Below are 26,949 nucleotides of genomic sequence, written 5' to 3'. Positions count from 1 at the left end.
TGCCCTTGAGGTACCCACAAGGTAGCTGGGGAAAGAAGACTGGCACGTATAGAAAAATAAAACACACTACAAGGGTAAAGGCTAAAAACAAGGTGATATAGATTGTTAATATTGCAGGCATTCAAAGACGAAGGAAATCAATAAAAGCAAGAAGAATTTGATGTTTTCCAAAAGAGATTAAGACTTGAACTGGCACTTAGATCATGGAGAGATTTAAGGTTTTAGATTGACAGAATGAGAAGAAAGATACTCTGGACCAAATACTATGTAGAATAGGGTGTACAGCATGTATAGTATAGCATAGTACGAAGTACAGCATTGTGTAGAGGTGCAGTGAAAAGAGAAGAAAGTTGAAGTGAGACAGGCATGGGTTTGAATTCTGACATGACATAGGCAAATTCCTTAAGGGGATGCCTTAACCTCTCAGAATCCTTTCCTTCATTTGTAAATCAGGAAAATGATGTCCATGGAGTCTCACTTGCATACACATTAGAGATAAGCTCTGTAAAACAGCTATACAATACTAAGCACATCTTCAACACTTAAAAGTTAGCCAGGCCTATGACAATAGTGACAAGTCTGGAGGCAAGGTTTAGTGTCTCCAGCATGCAGAGTCTATCGTCCTACAGCAGCTGCTACACCCTGAGAAGTGGAGACATGATTACAGAGAGTTGGGGACAAATGGTGGGTGGTCCTGTAAGTTAGCAGATAACTTTGGACTTGATAGGGGAGGAACAGATGAGCTATTTAGAGTTACTGAACTGGGTAGTGACATGATGAAAGCAGTGTTTAAAGAAGATTAATGTGGTCATGGAGGAAGAGAAGGAACGAGAAAATCCTACAGGCGTGGACACTAACTAGAAGGCTGTTGTGGTGATGGGCACAAAACGACAAAGTACAGAATGCAGAGGACTGCAAAAGGGAGGCTTGGAAACACTTTAAAGAAAATGTTTTGTTCCTTTCTTTGGAAAGGATTTTGTGATTGACTATGGGGGGGGGGGGGGGAATGAATGAGTCAAAGGTCAAGTCTAATCACAGTAATTTTCTTACTAATTGCCTGCTGTTAATCTTTATCTCCCACTAGATTTTGAATTCCAGAAGGTAAAATAACATTTCTATCTCACTCACGAGTGCCTAGCATTGTACTTCAAGCATAAAAGATATTCGAAACATTTTAAAATGTTTTTATTAATGAATAAGGAATTCATGAGTGAATTTTATTTGTGGAAAATAAATGGAATGAAGAAATAAATAACATTCATGACTGCCCCCAATAAAAATTGTGAAGATTCACTGAGCATTTTCTACTGAGCATTTTGTAAGGCTTTACATGAACTATCTTATTTCAATCCTAACAAAATTCCTATACAGCAGACACTGCTGTTATCTTCATTTAAAATGAGGCACAGCAAGTTTAGGCAATCTGCCTAAGGTCACTCAATGAGAAAATGACAGAGCCAGGATTCAGATTTATGCCTTCTGAGGCCAAAGACTATGCACTTTCTCAAGAAAGTGGGAATGAGGGACGCCTGGGTGGCTCAGCATTGAGATTCTGCCTTCGGCTCAGGTCGTGATCCCAGGATCCGGGATGGAGCCCCCCTCGGGTTCCCTGTGAGAAGCCTGCTTCACCTTCTGCCTGTGTCTCTGCCTCTCTCAATTTGTGTCTCTCATGAATAAATAAATAAAATATTAAAAAAAAAAAAGAGTGGGAATGAGCGTTGGAAAAACAGAAAGTCTTGTCAAAAGAAAAAACAGAAGGAATGGGAGCCAGTTGACTTTTATATACCTTACACTTCATAGACATCTACTCTTCATATCAATTCCACTGGTAGGTAGGCATTCCCTTAGGTTTAAATTGACTACCTACTGTGAATAAGCAAGGTCCCTAAAGAGAAAAAAAAAGCAGGCTTTGTTCTCAAGGGTAGGAATATTGAGCAGGGGAAAGTCAATGTGACAAGTAAAATAAAACCAAAAGATAACAGTAAAAGACACACTACAAAGCTGCCCTATTAAATGTGCAAGGGAGATGCGCATGAATAAATGTTAGGACTTGGGAGCAGGAGTGAATGCTGCCGTGCTCCAGTGCTTCTCTCATTTTATTCTCTCACTTCTTTCACATGTATGTTTCCATTCTGACTTCTCAGTTATGAGGCTACACAAAATACATTAACCCATTTCAAGAGTTTTTTTTACAACCCCCCCCTTCCAGACATCTGATGATACTTTCAAAGAAGTGACTTATGAAGTGAGCACATGGCATTTTAGCAGGCAAATCCAGAGGATCTGCAGCTACACACACACACTGCCTGATTCACTTCTATGGACAATGTTTTTTGTAGTAAACAGCTTCAACTGAATTAAGAATTTCTCAGTTACTACATTAGAACTAGTTCTATGAAGTATTTTAGGTATCTCTACACTGTAAGAAGAGCCATCGTAGACCAAATGTACACAGAGGAAACAATTATAGGGATGAATCTAAGGCAATGAACATTATCCAGTTTCTCAGAAAGCTAAAAGAAAGCCCTCATCCCTCAAAGAAAGACATTTACAATGGGAATATTTAAAAATATGTACTATCTGGTCTCCTGTCACCTTAATGAGAGTATGCTAGATATGTAATTTATCTTTAGATTAGAGATTTAGTTGCACCTTAGAATCAACTGGAGAGATTTAAAAATACCAATTCCCTGGGCCCCACCCCACATGAATTAAATTAGAATCTCTGAAGGTTGGGCCAAGAACATCAGACTCTTTGTTAAATGACTCAGATGATTATAATGTAAAACCAGGACTGAGAACCACTACTTTAGATTATGACTCAGAGACATCTTTATGAATATCAGTTATTTCTGCATTTACTACCCATAGCTGCAGGAACTGATAGAGAAGAAGAATTGATGGCAGTCGAGACTGATGATTTACTTGCCCAAACTCTTGCACTCTGACAGTGCCTAGGCCTTCTTCCCAGTACTACTGTGTGCTCACTATGTGACAGGTACACTTCCCCAGTGTATACTTCTTCATACATAGTACTTGATTTCTGTTGAAAAGAATGAGCTTTTTATCTATCACCAAGCACTGAAGGCAAACTTTTGTAATACCAACTGACCAGTGGCAGTATATCCAACCCTCAGGTGATCTGTTCACCATCTCTGTGGGTATTCTGGTTATTCAGGAGCTGGCTCTCATCATTAAAGTATGGAAAGTTATGGCTCACAATGTTTCCAGGGCCTGACTGACCCAATCTTGAAATAGGAAAGCTCCAGAAGCTGGTCTCTGCATAATACCAGAGACCACCATTTCTTGAATGTTTTTAAAGGTCAGGTACTAGATTAAGTGCTTTTCACAACATTATTTCATTTGATACTCACACAGGAACCCTGGGGGTGAGTATTTTGTTCAGGGTCCTGTCATTAAAACCAAAACCAACCTAGATATTTCAAACCAAGGGAGTTTACTTACAGGGAATTTGTTACGCAGATATTAAATGATTAAAAGAGAAATAAGGATGCTGAGGTAAGCCAGGTCTTAGTAACTGCCAAGAAGTAGCTAATTGTCCTCAGGCTGGAAGGAAAAGGAAGAGGCAAGGATTAACAGAATTTATAAATTCAGAGGAAGAGCCCTAGAGTTGGTACTCAGGGAGCTGGCTCTCGTGGAAGGGAAAGACCATGGAGAAAGCTCTGCATGACATTCCAAAGCAAGGAGTTAAGCAGACCAAGAAGAAAAAGGGAAGGAAAATTCAGAAGGTCTGCACTAAGACCAAAGGTAATAAGGAAGGCTACTTATTAACCATCTACAACATTCTGATAGGGAGTAAGAAAGCCAAAAAGAACGTGCCTGTAATACACACGGTGACTGCCTTGGTGCTACCTGTAGGATAGGGCTTCTCTGTTAGCACCTAGGGACACTTTTGTGAAGACATTACTCCCCCTCCCTCCACACACATACACTTTGTTTTACATATTTCCCATCATAGGTTACACTTCTTATAATTTTTATTACGAATTCAGGCTATCTCAACAATAGCATCCATACACCAAAACCTTTGTCCATGTATTCAATGATGATACAGTTTCTCCACTACCCCAAACTAGAACATTCTTATGAAACCTTTCATAAGCTGAAATGGCATGAAATGAAGAAGCAATTACCATTAATTTATATGGAAAGGATTTTTAGCATTCCCAGCCTCATAAAATAAGTTCTCTTAGGCTTTTCTGATACCTTGGGACATATCTTGCTAATGGACACACAAAATAAATTGAGATAAAGCGCAGATGCAAATCTATGGTGGCCTGAGGCTGAGCTGTTGAGGGTAGTTCCAGGGAAGAGGCTTGGCAGGGCTACTCTGGCTGCTCCGGGTGTACACTGCCTTGATAACAGCTTGCTGCAAAGCATGCACTGAATTTAAGAAACAAAACAGAAGAACATAGAGGAAGGGGGGAAAAAGAGAGAGAGGGGGAAGCAAATGCCAAGTGACTCTTAACTATAGAGAACAAACTGAGGGTTGATGGAGGGAAAGTGGGTGGGGGATGGGCATTAAGGAGGGCACTTGTGAGCACTGCAGTGCACATGTAAGTGATGCATTACTAAATTCTACCCCTGGAACTGATTTTACCATAGATATTAACTAACTAGAATTTTTTTAAATTGAAATAATAAAAACGACGAAATCAATTTTAAAAAGCTAAATGCAAAAAAAAACGAAACAAAACACACACACATACACTGAATGCTATGATTTTGGGAGCTGGGTTAGTAACATTTTGACATGGTCTTCCTGTGTGGGCTGGAAACTTTCTCGCGTGGGGAAAGGAAAACACAGTGGCACAAGAACATGCAAATGTCACAGGCTGGGCAACAGCTCCCATTCCTCTCAGAGGTGTGCCAATGAAAAAAAAAATTCTAAAGAGCAATTTGTTTAATACTGCTACTCTGGGCCTCTCAGAGAGTTACAGACCTAGGATTTTGCAGGACTATGTGTTGTAGGAACATCTGAGGATGGTATGGGCCTTTGTTGGAATAAAAAGGATTGCTCAAATTAGGCACTAACAAACACCAAAAATTAGCAGATTATTTAAACTGTTCAATAGGTATTCAAATTGTTTTCTTTAAAAACTCCTTAGTCCGTGTTTATGCTTATTCTTATTTCTTCAAGAAAGCCTTCTACCTTATAACTGGAAAGACTACTTCACAATATTATACATTTTATTTTTAATAGTATTCATACGTACTTCACTTAATATCCTCATTCTCAATTCTGTCTCTCTGCTCTTAACAGCTCTTCATTATATTATACAAAATATTGTTTCCTCCTCATCATTTAGCATCTTCAAATAATATCAAGGAACCATTAACTCTCCCCTTTAGTTTCTGCTCACTCAAACTGTGTGTAATTAGCTCCTTTAATCTTTTCTCTAAATAATCCTCTCTACTCTCTTAAACAGTTTGTGGCACATTCTCTGAAGTTTCTTGAATCGGCTGCATTTGATGAGCTGCATTACATTTGGCTTTACAGGTATACTACATAAACTATGTGCAATACACTGCATTACCCACCTTGCAGAATATCACAGGGAATTGAGAGGAGTGCGGGTCTATCCGACATATCGCATGTAACCTGCAGCCTACCACGTAAATAAGGTGACAGAGATAAAAGGTCAGAATCCCCAAGCTCCCTCAAATCACCGGCAGGGGCACCTGTGCTACAGTGACTCAATCAGTAGGAGTTGTATTGTGTTTTTTTTTTTTTTTTTTTAAGATTTTATTTATTTATTCATGAGAGATACAGAGAGAGAGAGAGAGAGAAGCAGAGACACAAGCTGACGGAGAAGCAGGCTCCATGCAGGGAGCCCGATGTGGGACTTGATCCCGGGACTCCAGGATCACGCCCTGGGCTGAAGGTAGATGCTCAACTGCTGAGCCACCCAGGCATCCCCCTAGTAGAGGTTCTAAAACAAAACATTTCTGGAACGAATAGGTGAATTCATGGATGGGTAGTTAGAGTGATTTTTTTTTTTCCTTCTGTTCCTGCCACACCCTTCCCCAAAGCTATAAATGATCGGCACTTTGAAACAATAAAAATGGTTTTTGATCAAAGTTACAAAATGGTTCTAAACCAGATAGAACCCCCCATGCACTGTGTGGTTTTCATCAAAGCTCCTGTGCTAGACCATGGTGCAGAAAATAAGAGCTGAAATCTATGACAAAATTGAAAGTACACTTTAGCATAAGGGTGGGAGAGGGAGGGATTTCACAGTTTTGTACAAAATGAATTGCCCAATAAAGAACAAAGTAGCTTGGAGAAGGAAGAAGGAACTGATTTTGACTGTATTCTAGGGACTAAGTAGAGGTTGCCGCCATGGAAAGAGGGGTTAGAGGAAGGAATATACAGGGGGATGGGCAGTACAGCACACTGGTTAAGGAAAAAAGTCTTAAGCCAAACAGGCAGAGTCTGAATCCCGATTCTGCAGTTCGCTAGCCGTGTAACCTTGGACTATTCACTAATCTACTTCTCAACTTCCTCTTTGCAAAAATGGGCATAATAGTAATAGTCAACTATGCTGATTGCTCACTGTGTGCCAAGCAGAATATCAATGCTTTACATGAATTAACTAATTTAATTCTCACAAAATCCAGGAGCTCGATATCACTAAGAGAGATAATTCATATAAGTTGCTTACAACAGTCCAGAGCCAGTGGTCAACATTGGAACAGGCCAGTCATGGTTACCATTACATCACTACTACCATTTTGAAGATAATTAAAATTAGGTACACAGAGGTATGTTACTTGACCATGATCACACAAAGTTTAACAGGCAAAGGAAAGATTTGAAGCAGAAAGTCTATTTCTAGACAGCAAACAACGGGCTTCTTCATAGTGTGAAGGAGTGTGGACTTTATTAATAAAATAATAGCTATGTGCCTGATTCTGCCCCAACCACATGAAGCCTTCAGTGTTAGTGATTATTCTTACTATTGCAGAGTAGACAAGAACTATAGTCTGGGACAGATACAATTCATTCACTCACTTTACCGAAATTTAGAGTGTATCTACATATACTTGGCACTGGACTTAGTCAAGGGGTCATAAATATAAACAAAACATGATGCCTGCCCATAAGTTGCTTCACATATAAAGAAAGTCAAATTCGTAAATAAATAACTGAAGTACTCTGAGAAGTGCTCTACGGGAATAAGGATAAGGAAATTGCACCTACCTCATTAAACTATCAGGAGAATTAAGCTGACATATGTCAAATCCTTCGATTAGTTCTGAAACATAGCACTTAGTATAAGTGCACTGGCTGTTGTTGACTTTACTGCTTTTACAGTGTTCTGAGTGGTGGTAGATTCATAAAGAAAAAAAGAGCAGAAATAGTAAATTGATGGCCTGTTAGCCAAATTCAACTCCCAGTCTTGTTTTGCTCGGTGTTGTATTCTTGTTGTTTTTTGTTGCTTTTTCTTTAATGGGAATGAATTGGCGACATTTACAACTCAGAAAATCATATAAAAATCCAGACTTCCAGTGTCTTTTGAGAAATCAAAATCTGGAAGCATATTTCTGCCTGGCAAACATTAGCAAAAGCCAGGGTTTTGTTTTTGTTTTTGTTTTTAAAGATTTTTATTTATTTATTCATGAGAGACACAGAAGGAGAGAGGCAGAGACATAGGCGGAGGGAGAAGCAGGCTCCCTTCAGGGAGCCCGACGTTGGACTCGATACCAGGACTCCAGGATCATACCCTGGGCTGAAGGCAGACGCTTAACCTCTGAGCCACCCTGGCATCCTCAAAAGCTAGGGTTTAACAAGCGCAAGAGGCCTGGAAGACATCATCCCATTGCATGGTGTAGAGACCAACCTGCAAGCAGGAGGTGCAGGGTCCCAGTTGCATAACATCTTATGAAAAAGAAATGATATGGCCTGCTGGCCTGAAAACATGCAGCAATTCCTTTCTAGACCTGTATCTTTCCTAATAATTTGTTTCCAGGATTTCGGTCGCCATTATGAATTGATTTTTTTTCTCATTTTTATATCTAAGTGGATATTGCTAAATCTCTAGAGATGGGGATAAAGACACTGACGACTTTTCTAAATTCATAAGCTCAAGACACACCAGGGAATATAAGACCTGAAGTCTCACTTAAAAAGAAAAATAAGGTTCCCAAGTAAGTTAAAGAATTAGCATATGACCCAGAAATTCCACTCCTAGATATGTACACAAACAACTGAAAACAAAAACTTTTGCAAAAGCATTCATAGCATAACCATTCACAATAACCAAAGGAGGACACAACTCAAATGTCCATCACCTGATAGACAAAATGTGGTATATCTAGATAATGCAATATTCATTTACAAAAAGAAATAAAGTATTGGTACATACTACAACACAGATGAGCCTTCAAACAATTATGCTGAGTAAAAGAAGCCAGTCATTAAAGGCTACTTATTGTGATTCCATTTATATGAAAAACCCTGAATAGGCAAATTCATGGGGACAGAAGCAGAAAGCAGGTTAGTGGTAGTCACGGGATGGAGGAGGGGGACATGAGGAATGACTATTTTAATGGATACACAGTTCCCTCTTAGGTAACGAAAAGGTTCTGGAACTAGGTAACCTGATAGTTGTAAAACACTGTAAATATACTGAATGCCATTGCATTTGAATAAAGTGGTTAAAATGATAAATATTGCATTTATTTCACCACAATTTTTTTAAAAGGCACTGTTTATAGGACTTAGGTTCTCAAAGTACAGGGGATTAATTCTCTTTTGTCAACGTATCTTTGTTCAGTAAGCTTCTCTTAAATAAGTGGTTGGCTTAATTAGCACTATATGAATAAATATCAAATAATGATCAAGTGAAAGAAAGCTTGCCTTAATTGCTCCTCTCTAAAGGCAAGTAGATGTCACTGATACTAACAATATTTTCTGACCCAGAAAACATTTGGATATGTGTACCATTATAAGTGTACAAATTAGTTCATTAAACCAAAGGACTTCCAACTCCTCTTCAGAGAGCATAAAAATGAACAATCACACCTCTAGAACCTTTTGACACAAACAATGAGTCAAATGGGAAGTTGTGTCTGCCTAAACAGCAGGTATTATTGATCTATGCTCTACCTACAGGGCCCACCAAATAAAAGCAATGTCTGAGGGACTCCGTTCCCAGCCTTGACTTTTCCAAAGAGCACTCTGCCCACAGAGCCCTTCTTATATTTAAAGGTAGCTCTCCTATACCCTATTTCTACTTTTTTCCGTACTAAGTATCTCTATGCTTTTAAATTCTTTCCTTCTTTCCTGTAGCTTCCATACCATTCAGCAACCTACACTCCCTTCCTGGGATGCTCACTAGTTTGTTAATGTCCTTAAGGACAGCATCCAAAACAGGGCTCAATGTTCCAAATGTGGTCCACACATATTAGAGTAGGATTTCCTCCAGAGTTCTAGAACTTCTACATTTACTGATACAACTTAAATGAATATTTAGGGGGCACCTGGGTTTCTCAGTCAGTTAGGCATGTGCCTTCAGCTCAGGTCATGATCTCAGGATCCTGGGATTGATCCCCACAACAGGCTCCCTACCCAGCAAGGAGTCTGCTTCTCCCTCTCTCTCTGCTCTTTCCCCCTGCTTGTGCTCTCTCTCTCTCTAAAATAAATAAAATCTTTAAAATTAGTTAATATTTAATTTGGGAAGATACATGTTATTTGGCCTCCTATTGAGTTTGTTGCCAACTAAAACTTGAAAGTGGCTATATTTTTCTTTCAAACAGTGTAAAAGGAAGACATGGCCACATCATTATATCATATACCAAAGAAAGAACAGAAGGTAAGAATGGGGAGAATGGGTCAAGATAGGCTGGAAAATGAAAGTGTTATGAACTGCTTATATGGCAGGGTTCCTAAGACTCCTACCACTGGGCTTTCCATTTATTCAATCATAATTCATGTTATCATAAAGCATTGGATCTAGTATTGAGGCTTTATTGTCCAGGCACTGTTCTAAAACCTTAGCCAACACTGCCTCATTGAATTCTCACTATAACGCCATGAAATAGGTTTGGAGAAATAAAGTTACTGCCCAAGATGGTGCAGTTTGTGGCAAAGCCCTTGTTCACACACAGATCTTCCTGACCCTACAGGTTTTGCTCTATTAGGTAAAATTGTAAAGAAAGAGGTGCTGTAGATGAGCTCAATGTGCTGGCCATAGAATCTTCCTGCCATACGTGACACAGCAGGGTACAGTGGTATCCCAGAGAGTCACAAGATCTGGAGTACCCACCCATCAAACCAGAGCAGGGTCATCCTCAAGTTATTACATAGCAGCAAATATTTTCTGCTAAGGAAATGGCTATGTTGTCTGGAAAAGACTACGCAGTAAGAATAACTTATGTCAGAGAGTAGGGTTTTATTTGTTTGACAATTCATTTTATTGCACCTTCACCTCCATCAAACCCACCCTGATTCTACAAATGCACGTTAGATGTCCTTACTCTGTGCTACCATTTCTATTATATCAATTTATTAGATTCCACTTGTTTGTCTTTCTCCTCCACTAAACTGTAGAACTTCAAGTGCAGAAACCATATATGATTTGCCTTGGTTTTCCTAGAACCTATCAGGGTACTTAGAATAGAACAGGTATTCAGGAGATACATATCCTGTGTGGTTCATCAATTGCACTTCAGCCTGTTCTTTTCTTTCAGAATGGAAGAACAAAACACTCTAGTGAGGTGGCCATTTGGGGGCCATTTTGCAAGGTGATGCTATATAGGCATTGTATCTTCAGAACTGCCATGTTCACTCTCTGAAAGAGAAAGCTTCGCAATCTAATCACTTCATAAACTGGAGAGCTACCTGGATGTTCTCTCCAAAGAAATGTTAAATTTACAAACTAAAATTTAAAACCATTTCGGTAGTAAATTTTTTATTAACAAAATCCCCCCCCCCAAAAAAAAGTGTCCATGCAATGTTTAAAAATGTTAGCACTGAGAAAAGATAAGAAAAAGTCTTAATACAGTAAGTATAGAAGAATCCAGGTGTGTCTCCTTCACTTGGTAGTGGTTTGGATGTAGAACCTTTTGGAGGAAGGTCCATCCTATTTAGATAGATGCACACCATTCTTAAAAGTCACTGCATTCTCATTATTTCTTAAGCATTCCCTACAATATTCATCTACCTCGAGAATTTTTATTACAGGGAAAGTACCCGGTGAAGGATTTGTCTTGAAGCTTCATTTACATGAGCAGCCTCTTTGTGTATATTTATTTGTGGTGGCTTTGGGGTAGGTTAATAGAGATGAGGGCATAGAGTGTAGACAAAGGTAAACCCAAGCTATGCCTTGGGAATGTAATGGTGCTGCAGAGGGAATGCTGACTGACATACAGGAGACAGCCTTAAATACATCATCTTATTTTCTTTGTCCCCCAGTGTTTTCCCCTTAAGAATGAAAGAAATGGATAAGTCCACCTCTAAATCTCTCCTACCTATAAAGTTGTATGATCTCAGTAAAGGAGAAGGCTTTCTGGCTGCCCACAGTGTCTGAAAAACCAACATGCTATCTTCTCCTAAGTTTATAGATAACACATAGACTTAGAGCATCTAAAGATGCTTTTCATATGTTTTTTGAAATATAAAAGATCAGTGATGATAAGGAACCCATAAGAGGTACGTACTCTCTTTTCAGAAAACTAGACTCTGAATTCCAAAGATGACAAGAGGTGACAATCAGGAAAACGCAATTCTCAAAAAGCCAATTCAGTCCACGCGTGACATTGAAGGGGTATCAGTACCTGTTAGGAAATCATGTATTCTCTCTAAGTTCTTTACATTTCAGTTTTACAGGACTGAAAAAGCAAGGAATCACTTCAGAATATATTATCTGAAGTACTTAGCAAAGGGAACCTTAAAATTGAATCCTACAACTGCACAGGTAACAGTAAAGTTTGATATCCTGTTTTATCAAACCAAATCTCTGCATCTGGCACTGTTACAAACATGTACATTTTTCAATCATCTAATTTCTTCTACCACAAATATATTGTCCATGAAAGAAATTTCCTCATGTTTCTATAGTAAGATGACAGTCAAAATAACCAAAATAAACTTCTAAACCTAAAAAAGATCTCAAAATTCAAGCTGTAAAAACTTGTTTAGAGAAAAAGTAAGCCTGTTTTAAATGTATCGTGATACTTGAAGCAGTCTTCTCTTAATATTTGCAGAGTATTTTATGTGCTACTCAATGCAAATTAAAAGCAATAATTTAAATTTCCGTAAGTAAATTCTCATGATTAACATATTTTTTTAAAGATTTTATTTATTTATTCATGAGGGACACACACACACAGAGGTAGAGACACAAGCAGAGGGAGAAGCAGGCTCCATGCAGGGAACCCGATGCAGGACTCGATCCCAGGATGCCTGGATCCCGCCCTGAGCAGAAGGCAGACACTCAAAGGCTGAGCCACCCAGGCATCCCATTAACATCACTTTATACTCTAAGGAAAATAATAAATTAAAAAGATGTGTGTTCATAAAATGCTCCTATAGGTTAAATAGCAAATATGTCATATTTTTAAAGGATTTTATATTCATTAAAGACATTGTCTTATGGAATTGAAAGAATACTCCCTAAATTTCTGTAAATATAACTGACCATGATAGAAAAAAATGTTCTTAAACCTTAAGAAATATCAAAAATAAATTATAAACAAACATGTAGCAATTTGGGGTTAATCAGATATTTAGCTGAAAGAAATAAGGTATCTCTTCAAGTGCATTTCTCTGAATGTCTATGTATCCATGGCAACTATCTCTTTCCTTCCCTGCTTCCTAATATCCTCATCAATCAGTATTTTTTGATAATTATTCCCATGGAAATTTGAACTTGTCTAGTTTTGCCCTCCCCTAAATAGCCACATTCCCAAAAGGTGAGCCAAAAATATGTAATTTTTCAGTAAAGATAAATCTAGAATAGCCAGTACTTTGGGGACAAATTATTTTTAAATGGCTTATTGTCATTTTATGTTTCTCTTTGCCACCTTTCACTGCCCCCAGCTTCCCACTCCATCTACATCTCTCTTTGCCACCTTCCCATATACTGACACATTCTTTTTTTCCAGCTTGCAAATCTGTCCCTTCCACCCTCAACGCCTTTCCTCCCTGAAATTACAGACTATTTATAGTAACAAGAACACTCATATATTCCAACTACAAACTACAACAGACCTGTTCCTCCTAAAAAAATGTATATAGACATATTAATCAATCTAGTTTAACACATTTATTGAGTGCTTGCCCTGTTATGTTACAGGCATTGAACAGCTCAATGCACTTGTCCCAAAAGAGTTCACAATCTTGTAAAGTGTATGGACATGAAATAGATACCTTCAGAATAGCAACTGCACAAAAACAGTGTATACCCTAATCAAGATTTCACAGTCTGGCTAGATAAACACACAAATACATAACACACACACATACACACACACACACACACACTACATACACAAGCATAAAGGGGGATGGAATAAATATTATAACAAAGATTCAAACAAAGAATTAAAAATAAATATAATTTTAATAATTATAAATAAACAGAATTCTACCCAAATGATTTATTTTATTTATTTTTTTAATAATTTATTTATTTATGATAGTCACACAGAGAGAGAGAGAGAGGCAGAGACATAGGCAGAGGGAGAAGCAGGCTCCATGCACTGGGAGCCCAACGTGGGATTCGATTCCGGGTCTCCAGGATCGCGTCCTGGGCCAAAGGCAGGCGCCAAACCGCTGCGCCACCCAGGGATCCCTACCCAAATGATTTAAATGAGAAAATATAATAAAGAGGCTATTTACAAAGTTAATATTTAGCTTGCTCTTGGAAGTTTTTTCTGGTCTACACCTGAACTCTCCCCTAAAATGAATATTAACTTAAGTGTTACTCTTTATAACCCATGACACTTTGTTATATATCTATGATAGTGTTTATCATATTCAGTGTTAGAAAGTTTTCTTATGTGTCTTTACTAGACTTGTGATCTGGGAGAGCAGGAGGTATGGCCGTTTCAACTCCGTATCACTAGTATCCAAAGGAAGGTGTTCAATAAATGTGTGTCCTCTACTGAAAAGACAGAATCATAAATTATTAGGGATATAATTTCTGCATATTAGTATAATGCAAAGCTAATTGTTGCAAATGCTGAAAGCAAAATACAAAAATGTGCTATCAGAGCTGAGAGGAGGAATTAATCCTATGATAATCAAGAAAATTGTCTTAGTGAACGATGACAATTTGAAGTTTGGTTAGGATTTCATCATACAGATAAGCAAGGAGGGTATTTCAGGATGGAGGAAATGTAGTAAATGGCAGCATGGAAGCAGGAAAGAAATAGAGCATGCTCAGAGAAAGATATGCTTTGACTAGATGTCAAAGACTCAATAATAGGAATCAGGTTGGAAAAGTCCATTGGAACTATGCGTCAGAGCTTCACTGCTGATGAAGGTCAATGCCCAAATTGAAATAGACGAAAGGCAACCATGTAAGGACAGAGCAGGAAGTTAACATGGCCACCAAACCTTATCTAGAAATCATTCTTAGAAGGCCTCCTATATGTTCCACCCACTCTTTGTCAAACAATTCTTACTTCATTTGTCAGTTAGATATCCATTTGGTCCTGGCAACTATCTATACAATGAAAGTTTTATTAAATAACTATGTCTCATAAAAGAATGGAATTCTTTTAATTCAGGACTTTATAAAGATAGCTTAAAATTTAATTCAAAGGGATTTAGTCACACTGTGAGGTAAAATCTATCCATAGTTAACCAAACAGTGCATTGGACATATACCTACCTACTACAAACTATAAGTAATGTTCTTGTAATTCTGGTATTAAAAAATTGGTCAGGGGCACCTGGTGGGTTCAGTTGGTTTAGCATCTGACTTTTGATTTTGGCTCAGCTCATGATCTCAGGGTCATGAGATCAAGCCCTGCATCGGGCTCTGTGCAGAGCAAAGAGCCTGTTTAGGATTCTTTATCCCTTTCCCTCTGCTCCTCCCCTACTCTCCCTGTCCTAAAAAAAATTTTTTTAAAGATCAAAAATGGGAAATATCTATATCCTGATGCCTTCTGGGTTTTCCTTTTCTATGACTCTGTATTGGTCTTCTTGAGAGTCTGTCCTCTTATATTCTGCATCCCATTTTAGTGTATATTATGATTTTATATGAAAGTACAGGTTATATTGGGGATTATGTTTAAATAAGAGAAATTTTTCTGTATTTCCCTCTGCAACTTTTCAGCATATTAATTAAAGAGCAAAGCACATATTATTACTTCTATCCAGAGATTTGAGTTATTATAAGACACAGAATTAATTTAATAGTCTCCCATGCCCAGGGGGCTGGCTGAGGGTGGGGGTAGGGAAAGGACATTAACCTCAAATGTAAGATCAATTCCAAATTCAAAATGGTAAAATATAAATTTTGAAAGTGTGCATTGAGTGTGCTTTGAATTTTAAAAATAGTAAAAGTCATTACTTTCAAAATCTTATCTTCACCAACTCTGCTTTCATAGTTTTAGCAGTTAGTTAATTCTAATAGCTGCTACACAAATCTTCAAAGAGGTCTCTTCTCTTTAAATGCTTGCTCTGCAAGATGCTTGCTGACTCTTACCCTGTTTCCCTGGGAATAGCTTCCCTGGTTTTGAGTTGTATTTCTGCTCTATGCTATTCTTTCAGTGAGAGTTCTCTAAGCTGTGTTATACTCCTGGCTTTTTAGAGGGACAAGAACAATTATAGCTCCCTCAAGGCACTAACTTTTGATTGTTGAATCTTATATGTTCCCTAGCTTTAGCAATTTTAGTTCTTGTATAAATATTACAAAATAAAAACAGCAGCTAAAATGTACCAAACATTATACACAGAACAAAAATTATATATATTCTTTTTCTTACAATAATCTTGTAAAGTTCTATTATATTCTGTAAGAGAACTGAGTCTTAGATCAAGTAGGATGTCTAAAATCATACATTTAGTTTAGAGTCTAAGCCAAAATTCATATTTAAGCCTTTGGAACTCCAAAATCAACACTCTTAAATACTGACTGGGCTTCAACTGCTGTGCCTTCAGATTAGTTGGCCAGGAGTGTGAATAAGAGATGTAAGATAGAAGGCATTAAAAAGCAGAAATGGACATGAAGCTGTAACTTTGTAGTCAGAATGAAGGAAGCCAAATGGTATTTATGTACATAATTATATTCTGCAGCTTTTAAGGAATATATATACGTATCCACCTGGAGCTTTCAAATTTTATATACATTTTTCTGAATGCTGACACATTACATCCACGTTAACATTTCAACAAAGCTAGTGCCAAAATGTGATAGTTAAATTCCAAGGCAGAATCAGTTTTGTTTACCCAACAGAAATACTACCTACCAATCATTTCCTACTTAATCTGGAAATAATTTATCTTTGAACACTTAAGAATTTTGTATAAAAAATACTACTCACTAATTTGCAAGGCTTCAAGGCAAACTTTTTCTTTTCATGTAATCGATATAAAAATAAACATAGATGATATATGTTGAAAACAGTAGACTAAAAGCATACTACAGCCAAATAGCTATGACAAAAGTTAATTCAATGTGTTCAGTACCTTTCATTCAAATTTCCACTGTATGTACATGATTCCAAAATGGATAGTTAACTTAGGAAATTAGGGAGGGATAATCTCATTACTAAGTACAACAAAATTAATTAAGAATATGGGAACAACCATCACAGAAATTGAAAACTAAGTATTTGATAAGGATTAGATGAATAAATAAATGATCAAATTACTTATGCATATTTTATTTTTTATACATACAAATTACTTACACATGTTTATTTATTTTCTTTTCATTTTTGTTGTTAGAAGGAAGAACAAGGGCACTCAAAAGAAGACAAGATGAGCCATTCAGTATAACAATAACTAGATGAAATTTTCCTAAGGTAAAAGCTATTATTAACATACATAGACACACACCTTAACGTGACACAAAGATATCACTAAACTTTTTTGTACTAAGGCTAAATGACAGTAACACTCTAATACCCAAGAAGAGTATTAGTATTGGGGTTAGTTCTCATTAACCTTCAAAAACTAATTATGAACCTGATAAACACATAACATGTGTTATCATTCACTGAGTATGTACCTCTTAAAAACTATGTTGTATAACAGACAAAACCCTGGACCAGGAATCTGAGAATTGGATTTTATTTATTTATTTATTTGAGAATTGGATTTTAATCTCCTCTCTGCTACTGACTGGCTGAGTGAACAGGGAAAGTTCATACTTCTGATTCTCTCTTCTGTATATGAGGAGGTTAGACTAGATCACTCAATGACCTCAAAAACCTTTTCCATCACTAACATTCTGTGTTTGATTGTATAATCACACCACAGAAAAGGTCAAAGAAATATAACACAGCTCCTACACTCAAAGCACAAAATAGACTTACTGAAAAAAGAAGAGCCACATACAAAAATGACACCCAGTACCCAGATAATGTTTTTTGTTCTACTTTATTTTACTTTCTTTTGATTATAAATCCTAGATCATAAACTATTTCCCAACCAAAGTTATTCTAAATTAAAATATACCCATCATGTAGAATTTCATCAATTCTAAAGCACACATTTTTTTTCACATGTTAATATTTCTGAAATGTTAAGGTGTTACTTAAAACTGATGATGGCAAAAAAAAAAAAAAAACAAAGAAAAAAAACTGATGATGGCTGGGGCAGCCCCAGTGGCTCAGTGGTTTAGTGGCACCTTCAGCCCAGGGCCTGATCCTGGAGACCCGGGATCGAGTCCTGCATCGGGCTCCCTGCATGGGGCCTGCTTCTCCCTCTGTCTGTGTCTCTCATGAATAAATAAATAAAATCTTAAAAAAAAAAAAAACTGATGACAGCTTATATTCAATGACATATGTTGTTAACAGTCACTCAGTAAATATTTTGCTCCATGAATGAATGAATGAATGAATGAAATAATAAAAGATTCATGTAACTAAGAACAAATTGATTTTAGTCTTTAATTTCAAGAAATCATTAAGACATAAGGCAACTATAGATTTTCATACAGGTAGCAGGAAAAAATAGACTTCAGAGTATAAAAACATAAACAACAACAACGAAAAACACAATAGACCATGAGAACAAGAATCAGTGAGATCACTAGGTAAGTGGGCTAAGGAGGAAGCTCGACTGGACTTCCATTTGGATTTAACCGATGGTAAACACCCGTGGGAAACTGGAGACTAAAAGAGAGACAGGCTATCAATATTTCTTCTGGGTAGCCTTCTAGCATTAGACTGCTCTCTTCTCTTCTTTTTTTCATCTTTTGTTCTCTCTCTCTCTTTCTGACTTTCTTTCTCTCTTTCTCTGTTTCATGACCTTCCATTCCCACAGCTCCACTCAGTGGCCATTCCTTCAGCTTCAGCTCATGGCCCCATTAACACTATTTCTTGCCCCCTCAGACCTAGCCTTCCCACTGTAGTTAATCTCTTGGTGTCTCATCACCCCTTGCTTGGTCCCCTACTTTGATCACACTCTGTGAGTAGCTTCTTCACTAACATCTCATTATGACAAGTGTGACAAAGTCTGTTTTGCTGGGTCTCTGACTGACAAAGGCTAAAAGAAACCTAAGTAAAATCTAAAATATGAATAACCTTGAGGAGTTGAAAATCTAATCCTGTTCAACTATACCTCAGTTTTTTTTCACAGGTTACTTCATCACTCTCAGGAGAAAAGCACTGACAACTTTGAGTGACTCTATGTTAACTATTGTTAATCCTGACCTTTCTGAAACCTCACAATGATGTTTGGCATTCAGAGTTCTTACTAAATAGGGAAGCACCTGCTTATTCCAAAAGACCCAGAATAGTTGACATATAGAATATTCAAGAATATCTATAAAACTGTCTGCTTCTAATTTGGGCTTTGATACTTCATTTATTTTAAAACATTGAGAAATTTTCTACTTTGAAATTTAAGAAATAAACATATCAAAGGAGGTAAGCACTTCTTTACTCAGGGTTATTATTATTTTTTAAATAATTGCCCTATTTTGGATGTCAGCCAGCTTTTATAGGACTTGAAAGAATACCAATTAAATACCAATTAACTCATTTATCCATTAGAGTATATTAGAGAGATAGAGCTGTCCCTAAGAGCTTCCGAGACCTCAAGGGCAGCATATCTGGCAGACTGGTGATAGTGAGGGGAAAGGAAGTGGGGAGAGAAAAGCAAAAAAAAAAAAAAAGGATAGAAGTCACATGAGAACTACCTGAGAAGTGACCAGATGTACTAAAGAGCACCTAGGTGACAATCCCCCAACCTCCTTATGTTGTAGGATCTATTACACCAAGGTAGTGAATTTTTCTTAGGACTCAAGGTTTTCAGAGCTGGGAAAATGAGCACAAGAATAAGGAGCATAAAGAGAGCCTGGTTCCTCAGAGAGGGCAAAGTCATAGCTAGCATATAGGGAACAGGCTCCAGATACTCCTAGACTCGTACACTAGGAAACTAGCCAGATGGTTGTAACTCAGTTGCTCTTGGCTCCCAGATTTTTATAACTCAATATACATCACTGGGACACCTCACAAAATAAGGTCTTTTTTTCTTAGTCATCAAAATGCCATCCTTGTATAACTGCTAGAAAGCAGAGCTGGCATCATCAGTTCCTGAAGGTCTGCCACTTTGCTTTCTTGTGGTTGTTGTTACCAGGGCCTAAGATATTGGATATTTGTATTGCACATCAAAGCAAGATTCTTGTGACTTTCTTTGCATACTTAACATGTACACTTTGAAGGCAGAAACCAATGGTCTTAACATGTGTTTAATTTGTTGCAACTTCTGTGTGAGAGCAAGTCTTTCCATCTTCATTCACACTCATTCAGGCAACTATCCGATTGTTTCTTTTACTTTAATAAACATTTCTCAAGTGCATAATACACACCAAAATTATACTAAAAGGCACACCAGTAGATTAGGCCCAAGTCGGGTCCCTAGCTAAGGAATTTGGGTCTTTGCATCAAGGTATATAAATTGTACAACTGAGAATATGTCTTATAGGAGAGAGAGATATGAACTGGGTATGCAGATGATGGGAGTGGTTAATACCTCTTAGAGGATATTAAGGAAGACTTCAAGAAGTTCAGTTAAATTTAAGACATGAATAGGATTTCTTTGGTGTAAAGCAGAGAAGAGCATGTCAGTCTGCTGGCACAGCAGGTGCCAAGGCTTGAAGGCAGATAAGAACCTCTTTTTCTTGTATCATCAGTCTCTAACTTCTTATGTCAAGACAACACTCATCACCTCTGAGAAGTGTGTTAGTTCAGAGAGATGGGTGGCAGTGCTTTCTAGGGAAGACTAAAATAAAATCTGCCTTTTTCCACTAAAAAGACACAACTGAAGATCTTTCTCTATACAAATGAATACCACCAGCTCAATGGCCCAATTGTTAGAATAAAGAATCTCTCCTCATTATTTCAAAGATTATTGAATTTAATTTTAAAAAATAAAATAGTCCATTAACTTCTAAAGCAGTGTTGAAATGGATAAATAGTGAGCTATGATCAGCTATGAAATGAAATCAAATATAGTAAGGTACAGAAGTTTGTAACATTTAATTCGAGCTTCAAGGATACCTCTATAATATTCTTCTCACTTATATGCATTCTTAAATTCCTTCATAACTAGAAGAAACAGAAGTGGACATAAAACTATTGGATTGAGAACATGTACCCAGAGAACTATGTCATCCATTATGTTGTCTCAGTAGAAAAGCCTAAAATTGCTGATTCATCTATTATTCTCTGCCCTTCATTAAAGTTACTGGAGAACTTTGGCATATTGTCTAAGGACATTTTAGCAAGTCTATATTCAATAATTCTAAGCACATTGGGAGAAACTGATCTATTTTCTATTGGGAGAAACTGATCTCTTCTATTTTGATCTCTTCTATTTGAGAAATTAGAAAGGAATAATAGAACATGCAAGAGACCTAAGAAAATAAAATGTGTATTTTAAAAATCATCTTAAGCACTATATTTTATAACTCAAATAGAATGTCAAACTGGTTTTTTTTTTTCAACTGTCCCTATTGAAAATGATAAAAGCCATTTCTATAAATGCAGCTATTAATGAATTTATCATCCTGATTCTAAGACCATTTATAAAAACATTATCCTTAACTATTTGTGCAGCTTCTAGGGTTTAACAATATCAATAACCAAATTTCACTAAACTCATCATTTCCAAGTTTCATAAGAGGTTACTTCAACTCATTATATTTGTTAGATTACAAATTAAAATTCTTTCCACACAAATTGTTTGTAGGTATTCTGCTGAATTTATATTGATCTGCTGATCAATATATAAAATTAAATTTTGTTACAATTGCATAGCAATTTTTATAGTAAAATGTTTAATATCTTCCATCAGGAATGATTTTCCCTCTCACTCGTTGCTTGATTAAATCTAACTTATCCACCTCATGACCAGGGAAACCTTGCCCAGACTTCCCTGATTGGATCAGCTCCCCAGTTTACATGTTTTCACAGGGCTGTACATCTTCTTGGTACTTGTCATTGACACAATTTTACATTAGCTTAAAATTATTATTTGATTCATGTCTGTAAGCTTCAGGAAGACATAGACTTTTTTCTCACCTCATCTCCAGTGATGAATGAGTACATAAAACGTCTGCTAGATGAAACATTGAGCAGGGCAGCTCATGGACTTGGATATCAGGGAGGATGCAGGTTTTTGCAATTAGGATTAGTAAGAAGCTGGTAACAAAGAAAAATCACAAATTTGGAAAACCTACCAGAATGTTGACTGTGCAAATGTTAGTGAGCATGGTCAGGACAGTAGAGGGTTGTTTACAAAGTTGATCAGGACACCATAACTGGGAATGTTTTTGTAGACACTGTGAGCCATCATCCTACCATGACACTCAGTGGTTGAGAGTGGTTTTCAATCTTCTGGTATCCCAAAAGCCCAAACTTACAGCTTTTGAGAGTATGCCACAAATATTTTTTTGAAAGATTTTATTTATTTTGAGACAATGTAAGAGTGTGTGCAGGGGAGGGGCAGGAGAGAGAGAACCCCCAGCAGACTCCACGCTGAGCACAGATCCCAACATAGGGCTGGATGGATCTCACAAGCCCGAGATCATGACCTGAGCTGAAATCTAGAATTAGATGGTAACCCACTAAGCCACCCAGGCACTCCTGCTATAAACATTTTTTAAAAGACTGGAGAACTACTTTTCTAAGTCCTAATATCTCCACTAAGAAAAATGAATAAGTTAGAAAAGACTAGTGCTTCCCAATCCTGTCTACACATTGGAATTATGTAGGGAATTGTCAAAAAATAACCGAAGCCCAACCAATAACCAATTTCAGTTTAATTTTAAAAATCCCTGAGTATGGGAACCAGATCCTTATTCTTTTTAAATCTCCAGCAATTCCAAAGGATAACCATGTTTGAGAATGACTAAAACATGTAATTTTCACCTTCTATTGCTTTAACATTTTGTCATTCCAATTTAGTAAGAAACTAGACACATTTCTATCTTCACAGTTTTGTGAGGGTTTTAAGCTGGTGTCTTTCAGAGCCTCACTGTGCAAAACCACGAGGGCACAAAATGAATGCTATCTACAATGAGGCAGCTGTGTACAAATATGCTTCATGAGGTCTTAGCTGATCAATGTTTTAATAAGGTCAGAGTATAGACTAGCTGTGCATACAAAACTACCATCCACCAGGCTATGCTATATGTGGGACAGCTTCTTCTTCCTTCACCTCTTATCAAAAGGGCTCTTACCTGGAATATGAAAATCCATACTAATAAACATATTATTCATTGCACTGAAGTGGGTAATAAAAACAGTCAACAGCTTTAAGTACATTAGTGAATTTCATTTGGATTTGCAATGACTAATGCAGTCCAGGTACTGAATGCTTTCTTTTTACAAATCTGTTAACACAAGCCAATCATTGTTTTTCATAGAATCTTAACATTGAAAGGTCTTTGAAGGTTAGCTTGTCTAATATCCTATCTAATTTCTAGCTAAAATTGAAATCTCATTCTAGCATACCTCAAAGACAGTTAGTTTCCTATCCTCTTCCTAATCACATTGTCATGGGTGAACCTGACCTGTAAGTGCCACCAATTTTACTATTATCTCTATTTGTTAGGAGGACCTTTGGTAAACTTAAAAGAAATCTCCTTCATCTTTAACATCATCTGTTCTTCCTAATTCACATGAAGTCACACAGAACAAGTCTAATTTCCTATAGTAACTGAAAACATTTTAAATTCTTGGAAGAGAGCTATACATAATGTCTAATTTGTTTCCCCCAGCGTGTCTCTCAAAGATGCCTTCTCTAAACTCTCCATGATACTGATATATGGGATGCCATCATTATGTGCTATAGTTACAACAGTTCCCATGATTAGCACCCAATGGTTTATCTGTAGAGTAGAAAACTGCATTTTGTAAAGAAAACCAGAGCATCTCCTGCTTTTTATTTTTATTATTTTTTAATATTTAAGATGTTATAGTGTTTAGATTTTCTTGTCTGGACAAAATTATCCCCTATGCATGGATCAGAAAATAAAACATTAGCAATTTTTCAATGCTAAAATGGTTAAAGTATTCAACACTTTGCAAACTATATGAATAAGCAACCCCTCCCCACCCCTACCACCACCTCTTCTTAAGAAAAGCAAAGACACATTTGGAGAACCAAGCATGATCACTTCCAAATTGCTTCTGTATAAATATCACTACTATGTTTCTAATAGACCAAGGATCTAAAAAAAAGAAAGAAACTGCACCCAAATATAAATTTAAAGTGGAAAATTCTACTTTATTCCCGTTTCTTACTGCCTTCAAACCATCAGCCTTAAACACACTATATTACAGAAGATTGAGAAAAAAAACACTCAATAGTAGAGATAAAATATCATCTACATACCTGTTTATAAGATATATCCAAATAATAAACTTGTTTCCATTCTGGACAAAATATAGTTAAAAACACTTTTACCCTTGTTAGGGTAACCTATAGGAAGCACACCCAGAAACAGATACATATATTTGTTTACAAAAAGCAGTATCTGATTATAAGATGTATCCAAATAATAGACTTGCATCCATTCTGGAAAAAACATAATTAAAATCACTTTTGCCCTTATTAGGGTACCCTAGAGGAAGTACAGCCCAAAAAAGCCAAAAACATATATCTGTTTACAAAAAGCAGTAGCTACCCCTGTGTAAGTATAAATGAAACTATGTTGAACAATGAAACATTTTGGATTTTTTTGTGAACAAAAATATTTTTGTGTGAACAAAGTACTCAACCACAAACTCCCTGTGGACCTCACTGTCAATAATCTAACATTTAAGTGGAAATTTTTTTAAAGTTTGCTGTAACAATTTCATTATAACAAAATTTCATTGACTGTCCATGGTTCAGATTTCTAACATATCATTTTCTGTAAAAAAGAAAAAAAAAAAAAACCTATGCTTTAAAAAGTAAAAGTATCTGGTTTTCTCAAACATTTACTACTGAGGCATGGGGGAGAGTACTACATACACCCCAATCTGACAAAAAAAAAAAAAAGGCGTATCAATAGAGGGAAACAATGTGATGTGCTTAAAAATAGTTTCTTATTACTCACCTAGAGTACCAACCGCAGCCATTCATTCTACTTGTTTAACTCACCAGACTATGAGAAGCATAAAATTGTTTTTATTTATTTCTTATTAAAAAAATTTTTTTTTTAAGATTTTATTTATTCATTCAGAGAGAGCAAAGAGAGAGGCAGAGACACAGGCGGAGGGAGAAGCAGGCTCCATGCAGGAAGCCTGATGTGGGACTTGATCCCGGGTCTCCAGGACCACAGCCCAGGCTGCAGGCGGTGCTAAACCGCTGCGCCACCGGGGTTGCCCATAAAATTGTTTTTAACATGCCTTTTTCCATAAACAGAATGATAATTCTTTAACTAAAACTTAATAGCAGCTACTATGTGCCAGGTACCAAACTGGCTATATTATTAATAAATATTTCATGTATTTTTATCTTCACCACAACTCTGTGGTAGATATTGCTAGTCCAAGGACAACTGAGGTCCAGAGAAGGTAAACACTAGCCCAAAGTTACTCTTTCGTCTAAGTGTTTACATGTGTGCTCTTTGCAATGCTACACCAAACTCCAATATAATTAATCACTGTGAGCCTCCAGGCATTTATGAAACACTACCTTCAAACACAGAGATTATAAAAATTGGTTAATTAAGATAGTCAGTGGTTAAGTTACTTATGGTTGAGGCCATGCAATTTAAAAAAAAAGTAATTTAATATTCCTTAGTTTCTAGACAGTAACCCTCCTTCAAAATCAAAATCATTCTAATCAAAATAAAAAATCACATCCATCTAAATTTTCTGCATTCCTCAAAGCTCAGCTCAACTAATATCTTTTCTACAAAGGTGTCCATGACAACACTAGTTTGAATCGATTTCTCTCTTCTTTCAAATCCTAAGACAATTTTATCAGTACTATGTTATAGATAGAAGCTATGAAACTAAGGTAGTGGGGTGGAAGAGGGGGAATAGGGAAATAATAACACTTAGGGAAGGAGGAACCTAAGAGGGAAGCATGACAGGAGAGAAAGCTGAGAGGCACCTATGTGTGTTGAATGTATTCATTATACATTCCAGAACCATGTGGGAAAATGGAGACGTAGGGTATATATGAGAAAGGTGTCATTTCAGGAGGGATCCATGAGGGGCAAATAAGGCATAATTTTATATTATGAGTCCTGGTGACTTACAGGAAATAAGGAATAGGCTTGGGAGAAACCCAAGTATAAAAAAAGTAAATGGCCCACTTGTAAATGACATGAAGCCAAATTAAGAATCAGAGCATGAAATCTACCCTCTTACCAACTTTTTTAAATTGTATAATACAATACTGTTAACTATAGATATTATGTTCCAAGCAGATCTCTAGTGCTTATTTAAAAATGAAGACACAAGGAAACTTTTGGAGGTGATGGATGTGCTTATTACTTAATTTGTATTGATGGTATCATGAGTATATGCATATGTCCAAACTCATCAAAATACATACATTAAATATGTGCTGGGGTTTTTGTGTATCAATTATACCTCAATAAAGCTGTTAAAAAAAGTGTGAGGTGTTGGCATATGATTACTTACCCAAACACATTACAACTTAGCAAAGCATGATCACTTTTGTGATATATTTTGTACCATAACACAAACCATGGATATATGACGGAAACATAAAAGGCAGACCTTATCGTCACACACAGGAGGGTTCAAAAGCTGAGACAACTTGGATCTATTGGGACCAATTGTTGCAGTTTTCCTGGAACTCTTGTAGTTTTAGCACTCAAAGTCTCATATCCTTGGAAACCCTTCAGTCCTGGGCAAACCAAGGTGGTTACTAACTCTAGCTAGGCTGACTCCGACTCCCACCATATATCCACCAAAGGATACTGTTCAGGTTACCTCATCTCTCCATATCTTACCTTTCTCATACATAAAATGCCGGTGATAACAATGGGGCTTACTTCAATGGGGCTTACTTCAATGGAGTCATTCTAACAAATAAGTAATTAATATATGTAAAGCTCTTAGAGCATGTCTGAGATGTAATAAATAGCCAGGTCAAGTGCAAGTAGTTATCTAAATTAAACTTGATGAACCTTAGATTTCTTATCCAAAAATAAAAATGATATCTACTTCACAGTGTTACTGTGAAGTTTAAATTCAGTGAGAGTATTATATAGTTCCCTTTTCCAGTGTCTGAATATAGTAATATGCAGAGTATTACTTATTTGACAACAT

At 36.8% G+C, this 26,949-nt stretch overlaps 1 protein-coding gene and 1 long non-coding RNA gene across 8 annotated transcripts in view; both read right to left on the bottom strand.

Annotated features, from left to right (window-relative positions):
* PDE4B (phosphodiesterase 4B) overlaps positions 1 to 26,949 on the bottom strand; it is a 548,107-nt gene that overhangs the window by 276,299 nt on the left and 244,859 nt on the right. The window lies entirely within an intron of this gene.
* Positions 1 to 26,949, bottom strand: part of LOC144310750 (uncharacterized) — a 35,625-nt gene that overhangs the window by 6,188 nt on the left and 2,488 nt on the right. For 2 of the 4 annotated variants that reach the window (XR_013376426.1, XR_013376424.1), the window contains exon 3: positions 3,466 to 3,567. The exons of 1 other annotated variant lie outside the window; for it this stretch is intronic. This is a non-coding gene — a long non-coding RNA (uncharacterized LOC144310750). Of the gene's footprint in view, positions 1 to 3,465; positions 3,568 to 7,225; positions 7,344 to 26,949 lie in introns of all 4 variants that reach the window. One more of the 4 variants, XR_013376425.1, reaches the window with a different exon arrangement.

This window comes from Canis aureus, chromosome 3 (assembly GCF_053574225.1).
Source record: "Canis aureus isolate CA01 chromosome 3, VMU_Caureus_v.1.0, whole genome shotgun sequence".
Taxonomy (NCBI): Eukaryota; Metazoa; Chordata; class Mammalia; order Carnivora; family Canidae; genus Canis; species Canis aureus.
This window is presented reverse-complemented; position numbering and strand designations above follow the sequence as displayed.